The following is an 8,909-nucleotide window of genomic DNA, read 5'->3' as shown; positions in this document are numbered from 1 at the left end:
TATTTTAAAAAACCAATTATCCTTGACTACTCCACAGTGTAGGTCATCCCAGACTTATTATTAATTTTCTTCTTCTCAAATTCTTGTACCAGAAGGCAAATTTGTATGGGGTTGGAGAAAGGACTAAGCACACCCACAGCACAAGTAAGAATTGTTAGGAACAAAGTAAAAAGGGTTCCATCCATTGTTTGGTGACTTTTGTTTTTAGATTTTTTTTTTTTTTTTTTTTTTTTTTTGTATAATAAGAATGAGACCATTTGTCATTGGTATATTGGAAAAGGAAAGGAGAGGAGACTCCAAATAAATATGATTCTGTAAGTTTATGTTTTGAATTCTTTGTGCTCTTCCAAAATAAAAATTAAAGATAAAATACTTAAAAATAAAATTAAAAACATACTTAGACCCCAAAAATAAGATGTATAGTACATTGCACAAGAAATAGAATAGAAACTCATAATGTTGAGCAGGGCTACTGAAACTGATATTTAGTTTCTATCTTTGTTCTATAATTCATAATGTGTCTTTTTTTATACAATAAAAAATATATATTCAGAGCATGAAATACCATATGGAAATTAGTGAATAAACTAGAGGTATGTATTTTGATTATGAAAACAGCAAGTTGAAGTACATTACTATTTATGGAAATACTTAAAACAATGTCATCCACTGTTTGTGATTACATATATATTAATTAAAAAGTAAAATATGTGGATTGGATATTCACAAAATTCATGATGGCAGTTGGATAGGAGGAAACAAGAAAGGAAGAAGGAAAGGTAATATGATGAGTAAGGGGATGTTAATCTGTAGTTACTTACTTTTAAAAAATATGATCCGAAACTAATATTGCCTGTAATGTACTCATCTTGAGTAGTGAGTACATGGTGTTTGTTGATATATTCTTCACATAATTCTTTGTTATTTTCTCAATCTGAAACAAAGATTCAAACAGCAATTTGCCTATCCAGCTCCTTGATCATTTCAGAAGCCACACATTTAGGAGAAAATCAGGAGGAACATAGTCTGTCATTTTGTGATTAAGCAATTTAGATCGGTCTTTTCTATTTCAGAACTCCTTGAACCAAAGTCTCATTGTAGTAAGTGCAGAATACATACTATTGGTTGTTAATAGATCAGTCTCGTAGAGGGCACATCCTCACAGTAAGAACATTTTCTTCTGCTATCATCAGACCAAGGTACCAACAATAATAACATTCCTGTTTGTCAAGCACTTGCACGCCAACTTTTGTTGGGTGTGTAATGTGCCAGGAAGTGTTCATTGCTTTCACACCCATTGTGTCATATAGCCCCCTCAGAGCCCCACAGCATAATATAATAAAAGAAATACAAGCATTAGAATAGGCAAACCTGAGTCTGAGTCTTTGCTTCATCCCTTCCACATCTTGTGACCCTGGAGCTACAAGTATCTTTGAGCCAGTTTTCTCAAATTAAAATGGAGAGAATTGGCTTACCTTACAAGTAATAGTAAAGGTCAAATAAGATGACATCTACAAAGAGCCTAACATCGTACCCAAGTAGGACCTCAGCAAATATTATCTCTGCCATTTTATGAGGGACCAGTGTTCTCAGAGGTTCAGTGGGGTGACTTTGGTCAAACAAAAATGATAGCATCAAGGAGGCATGGCAGTGGAGAGCATAGATTCTAGAGCCAGTGTGCCCAGGTTTGAATCCTGGTTCTGCCACTTACCAGCTGTGTAACTTTAGCCATTTCATTTTATCTCTCTATGCCTCAGTTTTCTTACGTATAAAATGGGGACAGGAAGGCTTACAATTTCATAGGGTTGCTATGAAGATTATATAAAAAAGTACTTCTAACAGAACTTGGCACATAGTAAGTGCCATGCAATTTAATGAATAATCAGTAACAAATAATTCACTAACTCAATATATGGAAATTCACACTCAATGGGAGGAAGAATGCAGCTGCTCCTCACACTGCTCTCCAGCCACCTCATCCAGCAGGGGGTGGTATGTGGACATCACAGTTTTGCATTTGTTACTGTTAAGTTTTAGGGGGAGAATGCTGTATTAAAGAAAGATAAATAAAAATAAATTTTGTCATCAACATTATTAATTCTTACTTCCCCAAGGGTGATGCTCTTTACAGCTCTTCTATTTCTTTTCCAAAAGTTTCAACTGAGCCAATCAGCAAGCTCATGTGAGTTCGTCGGCAGCCGTCCGTCTCGAGAGACGATGGTGTAGCTTCTCAAGAGTCTATCTGCACCGCCGAGAATGGCTGTGCAGTCCGACTAGGGAGTGACACGGTATCTGTCTCCTCCCGTGTTGAATCAACATCTTGCGATGACGCTGGAGTGTCCTCTCCAGTGGAGCTGAAGCTACAGAGCCTGGGCAGGGTGATATGGAGGGTCTGCTGTTGCCCATGCAGCAGACCCCCCCTCTCTTCGCAGCTGAAGGGTCCAAGGGAAAGACGGAGTCAATACAGCTTGGCTTCAGGTGCGCCGCAGGAGTTGCCGGTGTTGACTACAACATCAAACCGCCTTAGGGACTCCGGCTCCGGATTTTCTGTCGGGGTTTACTCCCTTAGCCTTTCCCCTGAAGAGGTATGCCGCAAGGCAGCGGAGGTTTTTTGGAGTCAGAGTTTTCCTTCTCTGATGTGCCCTGACTGGAAGATCGAACCAGCGACACTTAGCTCGCAGGCCGACGCTCAATCCACTGAGCCAAACCAGCCAGGGTACTCATGTGAGTTAAATTTTAAGATTTAACTACAATAATACGCTCACATGTTTGCACTGAAATATGGACAAATCTCTGTTCGTCTATGACATGTCCTTTTCCATTTTACCAGCAGCAATGAGAATGAGCTGGCACCGATTCCCCATTATCCTCTTTCTGAAGGGCATGCATAGCTCACTTAATTGCTTCACACTACAGTACACTGCTATTTAGAACCAGTCTGTTTCTTTCCATTGTAACAGCACGGAAATAAATAAGCAATTTTCATACATTAGGAAGCATAAGCATGCCAGAGTCTAATTCATACTTATGTGATTAATAAACCGGAGCACTTAGATGAAATGCACCGCACCACACAAACACTATTCCATTAGAGCGGTCGTTTGGGTGTGAGTTATCACCCACAGTTGTCGCACTGCTGAGCCCAGTAAACAGCCCCAATAGGAAAACTCATGGAATGTCTTTAGGGTGAAGGTTCTCCTTTAGGTTGAAAAATGAAGGGTCAGAAACAGAGCCAACTTTCCTGCTTTTGTAAGTGATATTGGCTTTGCCTGAGCTATGAGCAGGCTGCATGACTCTGAGCAAATATATTTCCTGCACCTTGTTTATTAATGGACAGAAAAGCTAGCCTGAAAATGAAATTGATTTTATTCACTTAGGATTTTATACTCCATTGCACAATCACAACCCAGCAAATTTTTCATTAAGCGAGATAATTACTTTAATAAAGATTAAATATAATTTAAAATTCACATTTATCTTTATCTACCTAATGCAGGTCAAAATTAACCTAAAATGGTTAGAGAAGTGGGAAGAAATGGGTTTCTCTAAAAAGTCTCCACCTGTTTATATAGAGATGGGTCTGATCTGACAGTTTGTGCCTTTCTTCCTCTTTCTTCTCTTCCTCTCATTTCATCTATTAGTGTCTCCCACATCAAGGACAAATCAAACCTTCTGCTTTCTAATAATCTTAGTTTGGAGATGTTTGGCAGAGGCAGTAGGACAGCAGCAATCAATATCTGGGATGCTCAATGGTCTATGAAAAGCTGTATCCATGATGGGCATATAGGGAAAAAACTTAAGATCAAAGAAGTGGCAGGTTGGTTTTAGAAATATTCTCCCTCCTTGAGACAGAGTGTTTCTATTCCACCTGTCAAAGATAGAAAGCCAAAAATGACATTAAATCAGTAGGTATTACTTTTCATTTCATGTGGCATCAGAATTCTTCCTCATTAATAGCATTAGAGCATTGTTGTAGAAAGAGCCAAGCAGATGGAAAAATAAGAGTTTAACATCTAGCTTCTTCTCTAATCAAATGTATGACCTTAAAAATATTTAACTTTTCTGAGTCTGGACTCTTCCTTTGTAGAATGGGGCTAATGATGCCCACTTTTACCTCAGAGATTTAGAGCACCTCATTTTGAATGGGTACTAAAAGCTCCAAAACACTATACCAAGCGGCCAATTACCCCAGGTGACAGTAACACTTGACTGCAGAAGTGACCAGTGAGTTTTACCCCAGGCTCTTGCCAAAGGAGGAGCAGAGGGAAGTACAGGCTTGTCATACCCTCTAGCACAGACAGGCACAGTCTTGAGTGTTTCAACAGTCATTTTCCAGGGAGGAAAACTAAGACTGGTTTAGTGAGAAGATACAACTGTATCTTCCAGATGTAATATTCAAATAATATCTCTTGTTTACTGAATACCAATGGAACATGACACATTATATATAGTATCTTACCAAATTAGTGTGACTATATAACTTATCATCCAAATCAGGACACTTTCAGAGTGAAAGGGAATGCTATACATAATTACATCAAAACATATGTAAATGTAGATGGTTCTAGGCCAGCTGCATATATGATCATGCAATCACTCTATGAGTTATAAAACACTCCTTATATAACAGAAGAAAACTATGATTCAGAGGTTAAAAGTAACATGCCCAAGGACATACAACCCTCCCTGAAACCTTCTGGTCACCCAGGGCAGGAACCTCAGTTGGTTTGATGCTAGAGGTACTTTCCTCTAACATACTCCCTCCTTGAAACCCTTTAGTCACAATATCAGCTGCCAAATAACAGCATTAGTTTTGTTTTGAAAGGCTGACTTTATTGGTGAATAACACATTTCAACTCTGGGCCATGACTTCCTACTGCTATCGAGGAAAAGGGTTAAGAAAATAGGTAAAGAGAAAGCAAATGACACTAGTAAAAGTAGTCATGTCCTAATGAGCATCCAGCTCCTTCTGAGTGCTCCATGCAGCCTGAGTAGCAAAGGCCTGAGCTAATTATTCAAGGATGGAAGATGACAGCCTCTAGGGCCGAATATCAATAAACAATTTTCCCCGTGTGCTAGTCTTTATTCTCATGCACCCAATGAATTCCTTGATCTAGGTCAACTCACTGCTGATTTTTAGTGATCTTCAATCACAAAAAGAATTTTTTTGATTCACTTAATAACATCCACAGGTCTATTCTTTCTCCCAGAATTTAAGAGGTATAAGAATGTTGAGAGATGATCAACATTCAGTCCTCTCCATGTTGTTCCAGTGGGTGAAATTGATGAGTGCCACATACTCTCATCCTTTGTCCCACCTGCCAGTCACTGAGTTTTTCTTGTCTCTTTAAACACCAGAAGTGAGGCTATTCCAGTTTCTATCAAGAGCTAAGGGCATTGGCAGAGACAATAGAATTTATATTCTGGCAGAGAAACAATGGCTCAAATCAGTCATAGATGCCAAACATCTTCAGTCACAATCCTTAATGAAAGATCATTTTTAGAGACCAACTGTGATCCTTATCCCAGGAGGGGATGACCAAGTATTTCAATTATCCTGTAAAAGATTCCAGCTTGAGGCATAATAAGAAAACCTAAATCAAAATTCAACCCTGTTTTTCTGATGGTATATTATCTTACCATGTCACCCAAATACTCTGAGCTTCAGACTTTTCAACTATAAAACATTGCTTTTCAAACTGTAGTGAGCATAAAAATCACCCATGGAGCTTGCTAAAACAAATTCCTGGGGCCCGCACTTGAAGATTCTGATGTATTGAATCTGGTGTAGGGCCAGAGAATTTGAATTTCTAATAAACTTCCAAGTCATGATGATGATAATGATGATGATGGTGATGATGTCCGTGGACTGCTAAATTGTAGCAGTAATGCCAACCTCAGAGTTTGTGTGAAGATCTGAAGAGATGTGCTGCTCCTTAGCAGAGCTGCTGACTCATAATGCATCTCAGTCTATATGCATTCATTGAAGATGATGAACAAATTCCAAGAGTGTAAGTAGCAATAAAACTTGGGACATGTAATAATTTCTAAAATGCCAGGTACAAGATTTAATTACAGTCCAGTCTCTCTTGTTATAATATATTCAATGTGGCAATAAAGATGGGGTCCCAGTAAGTTGTGAGCTTACCCAAAGGCCTCTCAGTTCTATTTTTTTAATCATAAAACACATTTTTTTGCTCACAAAGTTCATGCATCCTCTTTAAGCTTAGCTACATCTCCAAGGCACCCAAACCCCATTTAAAATCATTTTGACTACTACTTAAGAAAGAAAACATAAATCTTCCCATTAGAATGGTTCTCAGGAAATAGATGAAGTGATATTTACTTTGCTGAGAAATAGGAATTCCCTGTTATACCAATTGTCAAGCTTATGATCAGCTAGAGTCCTTCAGTTTGTCCTTGTCTAATGTAGCATAGTGATCGGGGAACTCGCCTCCCTCCACCCCCTCCCTTCATCCCAGCTTTCTCTCATCATGACATTATTTAATCTCCCAGTTGCAGCTTCTTGGGATTAGCTACAGCATCTATTAATAGTTTTACTTCTGTTTACAGTTCCGAGGGGAGAAAAATAGCTTATTCCTTTTCTCCAATCTTGAAGATATGTCTTATTGCAGCAGGAGGAAGATGCACAGGCCCCATGAATAACCTATTTCCAGAATCATTTCACTGTAAAGATGTTAATGTGCTTCTATGCTGAATGGATCCATTTAATAGGCAGAACAAGTTGGATATAAACTCTTTAATTGCTTTCAGCACACCGATTATCTTCCTGTGTCACCTATTGTATAATGCAAAAATGTTAACAAAAGCACTTACTGAAGACATTATTGGGAATTAAAAAACAAAGAACCATCAGTTGTCACTAAATATGCCTTTCATGTTCCCAAATGAAATGCATTTGTGCACTCAAGAAATAGGAGAGAAATGTGCAGGCCTGCCATTGTCAGATGCAAACATCTTCATTAGACTTTGATCCAGCTGCTGCAAGATCTATAAAAAGAGCTATTAAAGCTGGCAACTCATTATTGCTTATTTCAGGAAAACTTCAAAAAAACCATCCCTAAACCTGCACTGATCTTTTCTGACAACTTCTCTGGCCAGGCAGTTTGTTTGGAAAGAGCAACATTAAACACCTCTGCCAAGTGGCCTCACAGAATCACTTCAAAGGACACAGTGCCTGGGGCTGTGAAAGAAGAAGCCACAATTGCAAAGCAGACCTGTATTCCTGGACACTTGAGTTGTAAATCTCTATCACCACTCACATCTCCTGTTGTGATCCAACTACACCTCCTTAAAAGCACATGAATGAAAGTAGCCAAATCCAGGTCTTTACAGACAAAAACAAAAAGATTAATAGGTGCAATGTTTCATAACATCCTTTCTCTGTTGCAGTAAATCTTCTTATGCATATTGACAGTCAGCTAATTTCCAGCATGTTATTTTCTGCAGACACTCACTGTTTTAAAAGAGAAAAAGGACTAGTCAAGGGAGCAAGCAGGGATGGGAGAGAAAAAGGAAAGAAGGGGAAGGAGAAAATGAAATGAAAAAGGGAAAGAGAGAGTGATAGTTCTGGGGATAGTGTATAGGAAGCAAACCATAAATGTCAAAATTACCTGCAATTCTTCCTTTGAATTGTATTGAAACAGAAGGTACTCTACAAAGATCTGAACAACATTCATGCTAATCACAGGCCCTAGCATCTCGACTTGGGGACCTCTTCAGTTAAGCCCAGGTCTCTAGAGGCTTCTGATGGACACCAAACAACTCACAGAAAACAACTGTCAGAGATGTCACTATCATTTATGAAGAACATTTTTCCACTCTTGGTCTATACATCTCTACTTTCAACAAAGAGAAACAGGAATTATGATCACTATTATTCAGCCTCAGTAAACAAGGAGGAAAGAATACATGGACCACGAACTAAATCTACTTAAAGATATTGGCTTTGCCTTGAATATACCCATTGTAGTATCTATTTTACAGTCAAAAGTAAATTGAAATGCTCAAGGTATGGATGTAATATCATATCCATTATTTGAATTAGGAAGAAGAGCTCATTTGGGGATCAATTTATTATATTTATATTGTTATTAAAACTACTACCCAAATATTAATGCTCTTGGGACCCATAATTTATTTTTCCTTGCATATATCACCCCTACTCCTTCAGAACTTGAACTTTTCTGTGTGGTTTTGCCAGCACATATAATAAATGCAACAGCACAGAGAAGATTAGCATGGCTCCTGGGCAAGGATGACTCGCAAATTCATGAAGCATTGCATCATTTTTAATTTAAAAAACAATAAAGTTTATTAATTCTTTAAAAGCATTTTTTAAGTGACCTTTTCCACAGTGCTCCAGCTATTACCTTCCCTCCTGCCAACCGCCTTGGTCAATGGAGTTAGGCTGGGAAGAGCAGCAGAAGCCCAGGCCCACACCTCCTCCAACCAGAGCAGGATTCTGCACTGGGACCCTGCTGCCACCAGATGAGCTTTCTAAACTGAAACTGATAATGAGGCTCCCCCGTGTAACACCATTCGGCGATTTCCTATTGCCTTTCAGATAAAATCACATTCCTGCTGTGTGGCTACAGGCAAGTTATTAAACCTCTTTCTGGCTCAATTTCCTCTTCTATAAAATGGTGATAATAATCGTGAGGGAAATGCATGTAAAGCACTTAGCGCAAAGCTAATGAATGCTCCATGTGATTATTATTATTGATGCTATCTCACCAGCCATGTTCCTTCTCAGTTTCCCCTTTACTCTGTCTTGCAGTCACTCTGGACAATGATTTCCTTCAATGTCCCATAACTTTTTTGTCCGCGTGCTTTGGCCTGTGATTTTCTTTCTGTTTGCAACACACTTCACCTTCCTGGCCCTCGGC

General features: G+C 38.7%; 1 non-coding gene across 1 annotated transcript; it reads left to right on the top strand.

Annotated features, from left to right (window-relative positions):
- Positions 1 to 8,211: 8,211 nt before the first annotated feature.
- On the top strand, positions 8,212 to 8,313 carry LOC150012858 (U6 spliceosomal RNA). The gene has a single exon (XR_016510914.1). It is a non-coding gene; the product is annotated as a U6 spliceosomal RNA (small nuclear RNA).
- The last annotated feature ends 596 nt before the right edge of the window (positions 8,314 to 8,909 follow it).

This window comes from Furipterus horrens, unplaced genomic scaffold (genome assembly GCF_987537825.1).
Source record: "Furipterus horrens unplaced genomic scaffold, mFurHor1.1.pri manual_scaffold_4, whole genome shotgun sequence".
NCBI classification, from domain to species: Eukaryota; Metazoa; Chordata; class Mammalia; order Chiroptera; family Furipteridae; genus Furipterus; species Furipterus horrens.
The sequence above is the reverse complement of the archived record's forward strand: the minus strand, read 5'-3'. Positions and strand labels throughout refer to the sequence as shown.